Source organism: Ranitomeya variabilis, chromosome 2 (assembly GCF_051348905.1).
Source record: "Ranitomeya variabilis isolate aRanVar5 chromosome 2, aRanVar5.hap1, whole genome shotgun sequence".
Classification (NCBI taxonomy): domain Eukaryota; kingdom Metazoa; phylum Chordata; class Amphibia; order Anura; family Dendrobatidae; genus Ranitomeya; species Ranitomeya variabilis.
Genome location: NC_135233.1, coordinates 617806205 through 617823110, shown reverse-complemented (window position 1 = coordinate 617823110; position 16906 = coordinate 617806205). Strand labels below are relative to the sequence as shown.

Sequence of the window (16906 nt, the reverse complement as noted above, 5' to 3'; positions counted from 1 at the left end):
GCTGGCTCTGCACTAAGCTACTGCCGATAAAATGGTGAAGTCTTAGTACAAGTGCACACATTTCCTAATGGCTCGCTAAGTACCATATGAATCTGAACTGTATAAGTATAATTGTTCACATTCTTTAGCTGCATTATTCTACGTGAAGGTGGAGTTCTGCTGCGGCCAGACACTGGGTGCTGCGTCAGCCCTCCACTAATAGAGGCATTTCTGCTTGCATTGCTTGTCTTGCAGATTGGTGAGGTCACAATGTGCTTTTTTTTAATAAGACAAACATCAGAAAACTTTCCTGGATAACGAATACTCTCCTATTCCAGAATCCATCATTTCCAGCGGGACTGCTCCCAGATCTCTTTCGGCACAGCCTGTACTAAGAGGGCCGGCTTCAGGGGATCCCACAGACTGGAGACAGGGGAAAGGAACGATAATGTTCTGGGCACCCCTCCGACATAACCCAGTCTGATGTCATAACCAAAAACTCTGTTGTTGCCAAAAATACCCTTTAAATAATACTGTGCTCTCCAGATCCCAACCACAATGTGTATAATATGCATTTAACTGTTTGCTGCTGAGAACGACCCGCTATATACATGGTGACCGATACGGAACCGTCCTACGAACACACACAAGGGTCCCGAGTCAACATTGTCCTTTGCTCCTTTCTTTTGAAATTAAAGTGGGTCTGATAGTGACTTTTTAAATTTGAGCTTTATTCATTATTTCACTTGCGCCTTTTATTAAAATAATTTTACTTGGTTTTGTCTGTTTTCTTTTCCTCTCTGCATTATAGACGTGATTTTGGTTATCCAGATATAATCCATAACTTGCGACTTTCTGAAATGTTACAAAATTTTGTGACTTTGTACTCCAGTGATCTTTTCAAGAATAAAATCCCTCAAATTTATTTTTTTGGTTTGTTTGAAGACTACCAAGCAACATTTTAAAGAATTATGCAACCAAAGAGACACCCCCCCCAAAAAAAATTTGAAGAAAAAAAAGAGCATCTTTGATTCTGGGCAAAATTCACCAACCCACGTGTGCCGCTATGAAGAAAAACCCACAAACAAATGCAATGATGACTCGTGGCCACAGGTTCAATGTGATCAGCGGCTGCACCGCCAGTGTCTATCAGGAACAAGAACGACACAAATCTACTGACATTATCGTTTCAGATGAACTCGCTCCCATCGAAAATTATCGTGAATAGAAACGATCTAATCTGCCAAGGTTCTCCAAAGAGCGCGGGACATCCAAGCATAAACGCTCATCAAAGGCAAGTAATCACTGAGTAAGACCACCTGCTGCTCATCCCAGAAGGAGCAGGGATTTAACTCATTAATAATTTATCATGAAACTAAATATCAATATGTTCACGTTGTCCTGCTCTATATCACATTCTTGCTGACAAGTTTCCTTAAAGCTCTGTTTCACATTGCCATTTTTCTATCTCGGCTTTTTAAATACAGTACAGACCAAAAGTTTGGACACACCTTCTCATTTAAAGATTTTTCAGTATTTTCATGACTGTGAAAATTGTACATTCACACTGAAGGCATCAAAACTATGAATTAACACATGTGGAATTATATACTTAACAAAAAAGTGTGAAACAACTGAAATCATGTCCTATATTCTAGATTCTTCAAAGTAGCCACCTTTTGCTTTGATGACTGCTTTGCACACTCTTGGCATTCTCTAGATGATGTTCAAGAGGTAGTCACCGGGAATGATTTTCCAACAATCTTGAAGGAGTTCCCAGAGATGCTCAGCACTTATTGTCCCTTTTGCCTTCACTCTGCGGTCCAGCTCACCCCAAACCATCTCGATTGGGTTCAGGTCTGGTGACTGTGGAGGCCAGGGCATCTAGCGTAGCACCCCATCACTCTCCTTCTTGGTCAAATAGCCCTTACACAGCCTGGAGGTGTGTTTGGGGTCATTGTCCTGTTGAAAAATAAATGATGGTCCAACTAAACGCAAACCAGATGGAATAGCATGCTGCTGCAAGATGCTGTGGTAGCCATGCTGGTTTAGTATGCCTTTAATTGTTTTTAGCAGTGGTTTCCTAGCAGCTAATTCACCATGAAGGCCTGCTGCACAAAGTTAATGACCGGGTCAATTTTTAAAATTCTGACCACTGTCCCTTTATGAGGTTATAACTCTGGAACGCTTCAACGGATCCTGATGATTCTGACAATGTTTTCTCATGACATATTGTACTTCATGATAGTGGTAAAATTCCTTCGATATGACTTGCAGTTATTTGTCAAAAAAATGGAAATTTGGCGAAAATTTTGAAAATTTCGCAATTTTCCAACTTTGAATTTTTATGCCCTTAAATCACAGAGATATGTCACACAAAATACTTAAAAAGTAACATTTCCCACATGTCTACTTTACATCAGCACAATTTTGGAACCAACATTTTTTTTTGTTAGGGAGCTATAAGGGTTAAAAGTTGACCAGAAATCTCTAATTTTTACAACACCATTTTTTTTTAGGGACCACATCTCATTTGAAGTCATTTTGAGGGGTCTATATGATAGAAAATAACCAAGTGTAACACAATTCTAAAAACTGCACCCCTCAAGGTCCTCAAAACCACATTCAAGAAGTTTATTAACCCTTCAGGTGTTTCACAGGAGTTTTTGGAATGTTTAAATAAAAATGAACATTTAACTTTTTTTCACACAAAATTTATTTCAGCTCCAATTTGTTTTATTTTACCAAGGGTAACAGGAGAAAATGGACCCCAAAAGTTGTACAATTTGTCCTGAGTACGCTGATACCCCATATGTGGGGGTAAACCACTGGTTGGGCGCATGGCAGAGCTCTGAAGGAAAGGAGCGCCATTTTACTTTTCAATGCAAAATTGACTGGAATTAAGATGGGACGCCATGTTGCGTTTGGAGAGCCCCTGATGTGCCTAAACACTGAAACCCCCCACAAGTGACACCATTTTGGAAAGTAGACCCCTTAAGGAACTTATCTAGATGTGTGGTGAGCACTTTGACCCAACAAGTGCTTCACAGAAGTTTATAATGCAGAGCCGTAAAAATAAAAATCATATTTTTTCACAAAAATGATCTTTTCGCCCCCAATTTTTTATTTTCCCAAGGGTAAGAGAAGAAATTGGACCCCAAAAGTTGTTGTGCAATTTGTCCTGAGTACGCTGATACCTGATATGTGGGGGTAAACGACTGTTTGGGCGCATGGCAGAGCTCGGAAGGGAAGGAGCGCCGTTTGACTTTTCAATGCAAAATTGACTGGAATTGAGATGGGACACCATGCCGCGTTTGAAGAGCCCTTGATGTGCCTAAACATTAAAACCCCCCACAAGTGATGCCATTTTCGAAAGTAGACCCCCTAAGGAACTTATCTAGATGTGTTTTGAGAGCTTTGAACCCCCAAGTGTTTCACTACAGTTTATAACGCAGAGCCGTGAAAATAAAAATTCTTTTTTTTTTTCACAAAAATGATTTTTTTTACCCCCCAGTTTTGTATTTTCACAAGGGTAACAGGATAAATTGGATCCCAATAGTTGTTGTCCAATTTGTCTTGAGTACGCTGATACCCCATATGTGGGGGGAGCCACTGTTTGGGCGCATGGCAGAGCTCGGAAGGGAAGGAGCGCCATTTGGAATGCAGACTTAGATGGATTGGTCTGCAGGCGTCACGTTGCATTTGCAGAGCCCCTGATGTACCCAAACAGAAGAAACCCCCCACAAGTGACCCCATATTGGAAACTAGACCTCCCAAGGAACTTATCTAGATGTGTTGTGAGAACTTTGAACCCCCAAGTGTTTCACTACAGTTTACAACACAGAGCCGTGAAAATAAAAAATCTTTTTTTTCCCACAAAAATGATATTTAGCCCCCCAAATTTTTATTTTCCCAAGGATAACAAGAGAACTTGGACCCCAAAAGTTATGGTCCAATTTGTCCCGAGTACGCTGATACCCCATATGTTGGGGTAAACCCCTGTTTGGGCGCATGGGAGAGCTCGGAAGGGAAGGAGCTTTACTTTTTCAACGCAGAATTGGCTGGAATTGAGATCGGACGCCATGTCGCGTTTGGAGAGCCCCTGATGTGCCTGAACAGTGGAAACTCCCCAATTCTACCTGAAACCCTAATCCAAACACACCCCTAACCCTATCCCAAGGGTAACCCTAACCACACCCCTAACCCTGACACACCCCTAACTCTAATCCCAACCGTAAATGTAATCCAAACCCTAACCCAAACTTTAGCCCCAACCCTAACCCTAACTTTAGCCCCAACCCTAACCCTAACTTTAGCTCCAACCCTAGCCCCAACCCTAGCCCTAACCCTAGCCCTAACCCTAGCCCTAACCCTAGCCCTAACCCTAACCCTAGCCCTATCCCTAACCCTAGCCCTAACCCTAATGGGAAAATGGAAATAAATACATTTTTTTAATTTTATTATTTTTCCCTAACTAAGGGGGTGATGAAGGGGGGTTTGATTTACTTTTATAGCGTTTTTTATAGCGGATTTTTATGATTGGCAGCTGTCACACACTAAAAGACGCTTTTTATAGCAAAAAAGTTTTTGCGTCTCCACATTTTGAGACCTATAATTTTTTCCATATTTTGGTCCACAGAGTCATGTGAGGTCTTGTTTTTTGCGGGACGAGTTGACGTTTTTATTGGTAACATTTTCGGACACGTGACAGTTTTTGATCGCTTTTTATTCCGATTTTTGTGAGGCAGAATGACCAAAAACCAGCTATTCATGAATTTCTTTTGGGGGAGGCGTTTATACCGTTCCACGTTCGGTAAAATTGATACAGCAGTTTTATTCTTCCGGTCAGTACGATTACAGCGATATCTCATTTATATTTTTTTTATGTTTTGGCGCTTTTATACGATAAAAGCTATTTTATAGAAAAAATAATTATTTTGGCATCGCTTTATTCTGAAGACTATAACGTTTTTATTTTTTTGCTGATGATGCTGTATGGCAGCTCGTTTTTTGCAGGACAAGATGACGTTTTCAGCGGTACCATGGTTATTTATATCTGTCTTTTTGATCGCGTGTTATTCCACTTTTTGTTTGGCGGTATGATAATAAAGCGTTGTTTTTTGCCTCGTTTTTTTTTTTTTCTTACGGTGTTCACTGAAGGGGTTAAGTAGTGGGACAGTTTTATAGGTTGGGTCATTACGGACGCGGCGAAACTAAAAATGTGTACTTTTATTGTTTTTTGTTATTATTTAGATAAAGAAATGTATTTATGGGAATATTTTTTTTTTCTTTATTTAGGATTTTTTTTTTTTTACACATGTGGAATTTTTTTTTCACTTTTTTACTTTGTCCCGGGGGGACATCACAGATCGCTGATATGACAGTTTGCACAGCACTCTGTCAGATCAGCGATCCGACCTACAGTGCTGCAGGCTTACCAAGCGCCTGCTCTGAGCAGGCGCTTGGTAAGCCACTCCCTGCAGGACCCGGATGCAGCCCCGTGGCCATTTTGGATCTGGGGCCTGCAGGGATAGGAGGTAAGAGATGCTCGGAGCAACGCGATCACATCGCGTTGCTCTGGGGGTCTCAGGGAAGCACGCAGGGAGCCCCCTCCCTGCGCGATGCTTCCCTATACCGCCGGAACACTGCGATCATGTTTGATCGCAGTGTGCCAGGGGTTAATGTGCCGGGGGCGGTCCGTGACTGCTCCTGGCACATAGTGCCGGATGTCAGCAGCGATAGTCAGCTGACACCCGGCCGCGATCGGCCGCGCTCCCCCCGTGAGCGTGGCCGATCGCATATGACGCACTATCCCGTCGGTGGGAATTAAAGCCCACCCCACCTCGACGGGATAGTACGTCATATGGGATTAACCCCTTCATGACCGTGGGATTTTTCGTTTTTCCGTTTTCGTTTTTCACTCCCCTCCTTCCCAGAGCCATAACTTTTTTATTTTTCCATCAATTTGGCCATGTGAGGGCTTATTTTTTGCGGGACGAGTTGTACTTTTGAATGACACCATTGGTTTTACCATGGCATGTACTAGAAAACGGGAAAAAAATTCCAAGTGCGGTGAAATTGCAAAAAAAGTGCAATCCCACACTTGTTTTTTGTTTGTTTTTTTTGCTAGGTTCACTAAATGATAAAACTGACCTGCTATTATGATTCTCCAGGTCAGTACGAGTTCATAGACACCAAACATGTCTAGGTTATTTTTCACCTAAGTGGTGAAAAAAAATTCCAAACTTTGCAAAAAAATAAATAAATAAAATTGCACCATTTTCCGATACCCGTAGCGTCTCCATTTTTCGTGATCTGGGGTCGGGTGAGGGCTTATTTTTTGCGTGCCGAGCTGGCGTTTTTAATAATAGCATTTCGGTGCAGATACGTTTTTTTGATCGCCCGTTATTGCATTTTAATGCAATGTCGCGGTGACCAAAAAAACGTAATTCTGGCGTTTCGATTTTTTTTCTCGTTACGCCGTTTTGCGATCAGGTTAATGCTTTTTTTTATTGATAGATCGGGCGATTCTGAACGCGGCGATACCAAATATGTGTAGATTTGATATTTTTTTTATTGATTTATTTTGATTGGGGCGAAAGGGGGGTGATTTAAACTTTTATATTTTTTTTATTTTTTTCACATTTTTTTAACTTTTTTTTTTAACTTTTGCCATGCTTCTATAGCCTCCATGGGAGGCTAGAAGCAGGCACAGCCCGATCGGCTCTGCTACATAACAGCGATCATCAGATCGCTGCTATATAGCAGAATTGCAGGTGTGCTGTGAGCGCCGACCACAGGGGGGCGCTCACAGCCACCGGCGATCAGTAACCATAGAGGTCTCAAGGACCTCTATGGCTACAATATACAAGCATCGCCGACCCCCGATCATGTGACGGGGGTCGGCGATGCGCTCATTTCCGGCCGCCCGGCCGGATGCGGTAGTTAAATGCCGCTGTCTGCGTTTGACAGCGGCATTTAACTAGTTAATAGCAGCGGGTGATCGCGATTTCACCCGCCGCTATTGCGCGCACATGTCAGCTGTAAAAAACAGCTGACATGTCGCGACTTTGATGTGCGCTCACCGCCGGAGCGCACATCAAAGCAGGGGACCCGACATCGGACGGTATAGTACGTCCGATGTCGGGAAGGGGTTAAGGGGTCAAAGTAATGATGGCCACTCGTTTTTCTTTACTTAGCTGCTTTTTTCTTGCCATAATACAATTTCTAACAGTCTATTCAGTAGGACTATCAGCTTTGTATCCTCCAGACTTCTGCTCAACACAACTGATGGTCCCAACACCATTTATAAGGCAAGAAATCCCACTTATTAAACCTGACAGGGCACACCTGTGAAGTGAAAACTATTCCTGGTGACTACCTCTTGACGCTCATCAAGAGAATGCAAAGAGTGTGCAAAGCAGTCATCAAAGCAAAAGGTAGCTACTTTGAAGAACCTAGAATATAAGACATAATTTCAGTTGTTTCACACTTTTTTGTTAAGTACAGTTAGGTCCATATATATTTGGACAGAGACAACATTTTTCTCATTTTGGTTATAGACATTACCACAATGAATTTTAAACAAAACAATTCAGATGCAGTTGAAGTTCAGACTTTCAGCTTTCATTTGAGGGTATCCACATTAAAATTGGATGAAGGGTTTAGGAGTTTCAGCTCCTTAACATGTGCCACCCTGTTTTTAAAGGGACCAAAAGTAATTGGACAGATTCAATAATTTTAAATAAAATGTTCATTTCTAGTACTTGGTTGAAAACCCTTTGTTGGCAATGACTGCCTGAAGTCTTGAACTCATGGACATCACCAGACGCTGTGTTTCCTCCTTTTTGATGCTCTGCCAGGCCTTCACTGCGGTGGTTTTCAGTTGCTGTTTGTTTGTGGGCCTTTCTGTCTGAAGTTTAGTCTTTAACAAGTGAAATGCATGCTCAATTGGGTTGAGATCAGGTGACTGACTTGGCCATTCAAGAATATTCCACTTCTTTGCTTTAATAGACTCCTGGGTTGCTTTGGCTTTATGTTTTGGGTCATTGTCCATCTGTAGTATGAAATGACGACCAATCAGTTTGGCTGCATTTGGCTGGATCTGAGCACACAGTATGGCTCTGAATACCTCAGAATTCATTCGGCTGCTTCTGTCCTGTGTCACATCATCAATAAACACTAGTGACCCAGTGCCACTGGCAGCCATGCATGCCCAAGCCATCACACTGCCTCCGCCGTGTTTTACAGATGATGTGGTATGCTTTGGATCATGAGCTGTACCAAGCCTTCGCCATACTTTTCTCTTTCCATCATTCTGGTAGAGGTTGATCTTGGTTTCATCTGTCCAAAGAATGTTCTTCCAGAACTGTGCTGGCTTTTTTAGATGTTTTTTAGCAAAGTCCAGTCTAGCCTTTTTATTCTTGACACTTATGAGTGGCTTGCACCGTGCAGTGAACCCTCTGTATTTACTTTCATGCAGTCTTCTCTTTATGGTAGATTTGGATATTGATACGCCGACCTCCGGGAGAGTGTTGGTCACTTGGTTGGCTGTTGTGAACGGGTTTCTCTTCACCATGGAGATTATTCTGCGATCACCCACCACTGTTGTCTTCCGTGGGCGCCCAGGTCTTTTTGCATTGATGAGATCACCAGTGCTTTCTTTCCTTCTCAGGATGTACCAAACTGTACATTTTGCCACTCCTAATATTGTAGCAATTTCTCGGATGGGTTTTTTCTCTGTTTTCACAGCTTAAGAATGGCTTGTTTCACCTTCATGGAGAGCACTTTTGACCGCATGTTTACTTCATAGGAAAACCTTCCAAATGCAAGCACCACACCTCAAATCAACTCCAGGCCTTTTATCTGCTTAGTTGAGAATGACATAATGAAGGGATTGCCCACACCTGTCCATGAAATAGCCTTGGAGTCAATTGTCCAATTACTTTTGGTCCCTTTAAAAAACAGGGTGGCACAGGTTAAGGAGCTGAAACTCCTAAACTCTTCATCCAATTTTAATATGGATATTCTCAAATGAAAGCTAAAAGTCTGAACTTCAACTGCATCTGAATTGTTTTGTTTAAAATTAAATTGTGGTATTGTCTATAACCAAAATGAGAAAAATGTTGTCTCTGTCCAAATATATATGGACCTAACTGTATATAATTCCATATGTGTTAATTCATAGTTTTGATGCCTTCAGTGTGAATGTACAATTTTCATAGTCATAAAAATACAGAAAAATCTTTAAATGAGAAGATGTGTCCAAACTTTTGGTCTGTACTGTACTGTACGTACTGTATTTTTTTTTTTTTTTTGATGATTTATAGCACAATTTATAAAAAAAATTCACATCAGACCATTAGACTGGATAACCTGACAGTGCAAACAAACAAGAATGCCAAAAGTGTAGTGAGCCAATTAAGCTGTCAGAGTGCAGAGGAAAGTCGCAGCACCGGAGGAGTCCTCAGAGGAGCAGACCGTACGCTTCATACTGATGTTGTGACTTGTATGGATCTCTTGGGCCCAGTGACTAATTTCTGGCTCTTTGCGCTGATGACGAGGGATCTGAGAATCCTGAAGAGGTCGTGAAGATCTCACCGACACCCAGCAACGGCAAAACAAAAGTGTGAATGAGGCCTTTGTCCCCTATTGATTCCTTTCACAGTTTCCCATACTACTTTTCCCCCGCAGTTGTAGTTTTAAGGACTTGGGATCCGTTGTCTATAAATTCATATTACTGAACAACAAATCTGATTGATCACATTCCCCGAATCCTGCTGACTTATTTATAGATCTGGACGGACCCCCCTCTATCATTACTCCGCCAACCGCAGAAGCTGTGCCAGTGGGATGCCAGCCAAAACACAAAAGGGAAAGCCTCTACCATAGCGGAAGTGAGATCACTGTTCGTATGGCTTGTATTAACCCCCTCCTTGCTGGACCGATGATCAGAGATTTTATTTTTCATCATTAGAAGGCGAAAAAATTAGAAAACCTCCAGGGAAATAATACTGAAAGACTGAAGACCAAAGTCCAGGAGTAGCACAATGTACTCCTATAGCTCACTCGCTGCTTAGGCCAGTGACGGGACGTGTACGTCAGACTATATAAAGGCTGCTCTACACATCTTCATTTTTAATGCTTGACAGAATAGAAATACTAGCTGCGTTCTCCAAAACACATTCCTGAGTGCTAATTTTAGGAGAGAGGAAATCTTTGTGAGCAGTCTTAGCCGACGTGAGTAAAAAGTCCTTAAACTGTTATTTAAGTTAACTTTCTACACAGACTTCCAAGAAAAAAAAAAGAGAGAGAGATCATTTTCATAGCTGCGTTCCAGAAGGAAGCGGAGGGGAAAAGGGAATCTGACTGGTATGTTTCCATCATAGCAGAAGCTGAAATTATTCATGACAGAATGAAAAGGAGCGATTTATCCGGGCGCTGCTGCCTTGTTGCTTTCAGGAAGGGTTAATATAGAGGAAAAATGTCTCCTGTTTCAGCCAAAGAATAATAAGCAATGAGGCAGAAAAAGGGCTTACCTGGGGGTTAAAGACAGACTGCAGCGGCCCAGACCAAGGATTGCTCCTGCGTCCAGTATATTCATCATCTGCACAGACATTCAACAGTTTAAATGCATTTTTGCTTCCAACCAACGCTCCTTCGTCAGACCTTCATATCAAGGTCTATAAGGTCTAAATAATTACATCCATAGTCGCTGCCCGGCTGCAGGCGCCCAGGAAGCCGCACAATTCATTCAAAGCTTATAAAGGCAATAAAGAAAAGGAATAAGCAAAGATTCAGCGTTGTTACACAAGAAACCAATCAAACTGCACCAGAAAAGAAAACGATATCAGTAATCCTTACTGGCTACAATGGGAAGATCAGGATCTGTCCATATACTACTGTAGGGGCTAAAAAGCTGCAGTTCTATCAGTTCATCAGCAACTTATACACAACATGACCTCACTACTTCTTATAAGTTATACCATTACAATTTTGTCCACATTTTTTAAATGAAAAATTAACATAACAAACGGTCTTGATAATAACTTCATATGGTGCTGTGCATCCTATGTGTCTCCTAAGTCACAGACTTTACTCTTGCCTACAGGTGCTTCTCACAAAATTAAAATATCATCAAAAGTTAATTTATTTCAGTTATTCAATACAAAAAGTGAAACTCCTATATTATATAGAGTCATTACACACAGAGTGATCTATTTCACATGTTTATTTCTGTTAATGTTGATGATTATGGCTTACAGCCAATGAAAACCCAAAAGGCATTATCTCAGTAAATTAGAATAATTAACAAGAAACACCTTTAAAGGCTTGCTAAGCGTTTATAAAGGTCCCTTAGTCTGTTTCTGTAGCTCCACAATCATGGGGAAGACTGCTGACCTGACAGTTGTCCAGAAGGCAGTCACTGACACACTCCACAAGGAGGGTAAGACACAAAAGATCATTGCTAAAGAAGCCGGCTGTTCACACAGTGCTGTATCCAAGAATATTAATGTGAAGTTGAGTGGAAGGAAAAAGTGTGGTAGAAAAAGGTGCACAAGCAACCGGGATAACCGCAGCCTGGAAAGGATTGTTAAGAAAAGGCCATTCAAAAATGTGGGGGAGATTCACAAGGAGTGGACTTCTGCTGGAGTCATTGCTCCAAGAGCCACCACACACAGACGTATCCAGGACATGGGCTACAAGTGTCACATTCCTTGTGTCAGCCACTCATGACCAATAGAAAACGCAAGAAACATCTTACCTGGGCCAAGGAGAAAAAGAACTGGACTGTTGTCAGTGGTCTAAGGTGTTGTTTTCAGATTAAAGTAAATTTTGCATTTCATGAGGAAATCAAGGTCCCGGAGTCTGGAGGAAGAGTGGAGAGGCCACAATCCAAGCTGCTGGAGGTCTAGTGTGAAGTTTCCACAATCAGTGATGGTTTGGGGAGCCATGTCATCTGCTGGTGTAGGTCCACTGTGTTTTATCAGGACCAAAGTCAGCGCAGCGTACTACCAGGAGATTTTAGAGCACTGTTGTGAATTCCGCTCTTGGGCTCCCTCCGGTGGTTGTAAGTGGCACTTTTGTGAGTTCTGCTCTTGGGCTCCCTCCGGTGGTTTTGAGTGGAACTGCTGCTCCTTGGATTTAGCAGTCAGCAGCTGCTTCCACTGATCGTCTTTCTGGCTCGGCTATTTGTCCTGGCTCTATCCTTCGGCCTGGGCCAGTTGTCAATGGTTCCTGGTTGGATTCACATCTCTGCTTGGATTTCCCTGATATTCTGACCAGTTCAGCAAAGATAAGTCCTTGCTTGTTCTTTTGCTGTAAACATATTGTGGACTTAATCGTTCAGCTCTTTCTATGTTTTTTCTTGTCCAGCTTGTCAATATGGATTTATTCAGTTAAGCTGGAAGCTCTGGGAAGCAGATTTACCCTCCACACCTTTAGTCAGGTGTGGAGATTTTTGTAAACTTTGTGGTGGATTTTTCTAGTTTTTTTTATACTGACCGCACAGTATTCTGTCCTGTTCTATCTATCTAGCTAGACTGGCCTCCTTTGCTACATTCTGATTTCATTCTGCGTATGTCATTTCCCTCTCCACTCACAGTCAATATTTGTGGGGGGCTGCCTTTCCTTTGGGGATTTTTTCTGAGGCAAGATAGCTTTCCTGTTTCCATCTTTAGGGGTAGTTAGTCCTCCGGCTGTGACGAGGTGTCTAGGGAGTGACAGGAACATCCCACGGCTACTTCTAGTGTTGTGATAAGCTCAGGAACTGCGGTTAGTACAGGTACCATCTCCTCCAGAGCTCGTCCCATGTTGCTCCTAAACCACCAGATCATAACAGTACAACTGGCCAAAAATGAATTAAATGCATCTCAAAAGAAGGGAAAAAAAAAGCCTTTTTTTTTTTTTTGCAGTCTGTTTTGTCTTTTTTTTCCTCTTAATCTCTGGGTGGTTCAGGATTTTGGCGCTGGCATGGATGTTCAGGGTTTGTTTTCTCGTGTGGATCAACTTGCTGCAAGAGTACAGAGTATCCAAGATTATGTTGTCCAGACTCCGGCTTTAGAGCCTAAAATTCCTACTCCTGATTTGTTTTTTGGGGACAGATCTAAGTTTTTGAACTTTAAAAAAAACTGCAAATTGTTTTTTGCTTTGAAACCCCGTTCCTCTGGTGATCCCATTCAGCAGGTTAAGATTGTCATCTCTCTGCTGCGTGGTGACCCTCAGGACTGGGCATTCTCCCTTGAATCAGGGAATCCAGCATTGCTTAATGTAGACGCATTTTTTCAAGCGCTCGGATTATTGTATGACGAACCTAATTCTGTGGATCATGCAGAAAAAACCTTGTTGGCCCTATGTCAGGGTCAGGAAGCGGCAGAATTATACTGCCAGAAATTTAGAAAATGGTCTGTGCTCACTAAATGGAATGAGGATGCTCTGGCAGCAATTTTCAGAAAGGGTCTTTCTGAAGCCCTTAAAGATGTTATGGTGGGGTTCCCCACACCCGCTGGTTTGAGCGAATCTATGTCTCTAGCCATTCAGATTGATCGGCGCCTGCGCGAGCGCAAAGTTGTGCACCATATGGCAGTGTCCTCTGAGCGGAGTCCTGAGCCTATGCAATGTGATAGGATTTTGACTAGAGCAGAACGGCAGGGATTCAGACGTCAGAATAAGCTGTGTTTTTACTGTGGTGATTCTGCTCATGTTATTTCTGATTGCCCTAAGCGTACTAAGAGGGTCACTAGGTCTGTTACCATCAGTACTGTACAGCCTAAATTTCTCTTATCTGTGACCCTGATTTGCTCATTATCGTCCTTTTCTGTCATGGCATTTGTGGATTCAGGCGCTGCCCTGAACTTAATGGACTTGGAATTCGCCAGGCGCTGTGGTTTTTCCTTGCAGCCTTTGCAGAGCCCTATTCCTTTGAGGGGCATTGATGCTACACCGTTGGCCAAGAATAAACCTCAGTATTGGACTCAGCTGACCATGTGCATGGCTCCAGCACATCAGGAAGATTGCCGTTTTCTGGTGTTGCATAACTTGCATGATGTTGTTGTACTGGGTTTTCCATGGTTACAGGAACATAATCCGGTGCTGGATTGGAAATCTATGTCTGTGACTAGTTGGGGTTGTCAAGGGGTACATTGTGACGTTCCTTTGATGTCAATTTCCTCTTCCCCCTCTTCTGAAGTCCCTGAGTTTTTGTCGGATTTCCAGGATGTATTTGATGAGCCCAAGTCCAGTTCCCTTCCTCCACATAGGGACTGTGATTGTGCTATTAACTTGATTCCTGGTTGTAAGTTCCCTAAGGGCCGACTTTTCAATCTGTCTGTGCCAGAGCATGCCGCCATGCGGAGTTATGTCAAGGAGTCTTTGGAAAAGGGGCATATTCGGCCGTCTTCGTCACCATTGGGAGCGGGATTCTTTTTTGTTGCCAAGAAGGATGGCTCCTTGAGACCCTGTATTGATTATCGCCTTCTTAATAAGATCACGGTCAAATTCCAATACCCTTTACCTTTGCTTTCTGATTTGTTTGCTCGGATTAAGGGGGCTAGTTGGTTTACTAAGATTGACCTTTGAGGGGCATATAATCTTGTTCGTATTAAACAGGGTGACGAATGGAAAACTGCATTTAATACACCCGAAGGCCATTTTGAATACCTTGTGATGCCTTTCGGGCTTTCTAATGCTCCTGTATTTCAGTCCTTCATGCATGATATTTTCCGCAATTATCTTGATAAATTCATGATTGTGTATTTGGATGATATTTTGATTTTTTCCGATGATTGGGAGTCTCATGTGAAGCAGGTCAGGATGGTATTCCAGATCCTTCGTGATAATGCTTTATTTGTGAAGGGGTCTAAGTGCCTATTTGGAGTTCAGAAGGTCTCTTTTTTGGGTTTTATTTTTTCTCCCTCGTCTATAGAAATGGATCCTGTTAAGGTCCAAGCCATTCATGACTGGATTCAACCCACATCGGTGAAGAGCCTTCAGAAATTTTTGGGCTTTGCTAATTTTTATCACCGTTTCATTGCCAACTTTTCCAGTGTGGTTAAGCCCCTGACCGATTTGACGAAGAAAGGCGCTGATGTGACGAATTGGTCCTCTGCGGCAGTTGAGGCCTTTCAGGAGCTTAAACGCCGATTTACTTCTGCCCCTGTGTTGCGTCAGCCGGATGTTTCTCTTCCTTTTCAGGTTGAGGTTGACGCTTCTGAGATTGGGGCAGGGGCCGTTTTGTCTCAGAGGAATTCTGATGGTTCTTTGATGAAACCGTGTGCCTTTTTTTCCAGAAAGTTTTCGCCTGCGGAGCGCAATTATGACGTTGGCAATCGGGAGTTGTTGGCTATGAAGTGGGCATTTGAGGAGTGGCGACATTGGCTTGAGGGAGCCAAGCACCGCGTTGTGGTCTTGACCGATCATAAGAATCTGATTTACCTCGAGTCGGCCAAGCGGCTGAACTCTAGACAGGCTCGATGGTCCCTGTTTTTCTCCCATTTTGATTTTGTGGTCTCGTATCTTCCGGGATCTAAGAATGTTAAGGCTGATGCCCTCTCTAGGAGTTTTTTGCCTGATTCTCCTGGAGTCCTTGAGCCGGTTGGCATTCTTAAGGAAGGGGTGATTCTTTCTGCCATCTCCCCTGATTTGCGGCGGGTGCTTCAGGAATTTCAGGCTGATAAACCTGACCGCTGTCTAGTGGGGAAGCCTGTTCCTGATAGATGGACTAGTAAGGTAATTTCTGAGGTTCATTCTTCAGTGTTGGCTGGTCATCCTGGGATTTTGGTACCAGAGATTTGGTTGCTAGGTCCTTTTGGTGGCCTTCCTTGTCGCGGGATGTGCGTTCTTTTGTGCAGTCCTGTGGGACTTGTGCCCGGGCCAAGCCTTGCTGTTCCCGCGCTAGTGGGTTGCTTTTGCCTTTGCCGGTCCCTGAGAGGCCCTGGACGCATATTTCCATGGATTTTATTTCGGATCTTCCTGTTTCCCAGAAGATGTCTGTTATCTGGGTGGTTTGTGACCGGTTCTCTAAAATGGTCCATTTGGTACCTTTGCCTAAATTGCCTTCCTCCTCTGATTTGGTTCCATTGTTTTTTCAGCATGTGGTTCGTTTGCATGGCATTCCGGAGAATATTGTGTCTGACAGAGGTTCCCAGTTTGTTTCTAGGTTTTGGCGGGCCTTTTGTGCTAGGATGGGCATTGATTTGTCTTTTTCTTCGGCGTTCCATCCTCAGACAAATGGCCAAACTGAGCGAACTAATCAGACCTTGGAAACCTATTTGAGATGCTTTGTGTCTGCTGATCGGGATGATTGGGTGGCTTTCTTGCCGTTGGCCGAGTTTGCCCTTAATAATCGGGCTAGTTCGGCTACTTTGGTTTCACCTTTCTTTTGTAATTTTGGTTTTCATCCTCGTTTTTCATCGGGGCAGGTTGAGCCTTCTGATTGTCCTGGTGTGGATTCTGTGGTGGACAGGTTACAGCAGATTTGGACTCATGTGGTAGACAATTTGACATTGTCTCAGGAAAAGGCTCAACGTTTTGCTAACCGCCGTCGGTGTGTTGGTCCCCGGCTTCGGGTGGGGGATTTAGTCTGGTTATCTTCTCGTCATGTTCCTATGAAGGTTTCTTCCCCTAAGTTCAAGCCTCGGTTTATTGGTCCTTATAAGATTTCTGAGATTATCAATCCGGTGTCTTTTCGTTTGGCCCTTCCAGCCTCTTTTGCCATCCATAATTTTTTCCATAGATCTTTGTTGCGGAGATATGTGGTGCCCGTTGTTCCCTCGGTTGATCCTCCTGCCCCGGTGTTGGTTGAGGGGGAGTTGGAATATGTGGTGGAGAAAATTTTGGATTCTCGTTTTTCGAGGCGGAGGCTTCAGTATCTTGTCAAGTGGAAGGGTTATGGCCAGGAGGATAATTCTTGGGTTGTTGCCTCCGATGT

At 43.0% G+C, this 16906-nt stretch overlaps 1 protein-coding gene across 2 annotated transcripts in view; it reads left to right on the top strand.

Annotated features, from left to right (window-relative positions):
- ZNF469 (zinc finger protein 469) overlaps positions 1-16906 on the top strand; it is a 539905-nt gene that overhangs the window by 235423 nt on the left and 287576 nt on the right. The window contains exon 3 of one of the 2 annotated variants that reach the window (XR_013221708.1): positions 318-804. The exons of the other annotated variant lie outside the window; for it this stretch is intronic. The gene's annotated coding sequence lies outside the window, so the exon portion shown is untranslated. Of the gene's footprint in view, positions 1-317; positions 805-16906 lie in introns of those variants that run through there. 2 annotated transcript variants of the gene reach the window in all.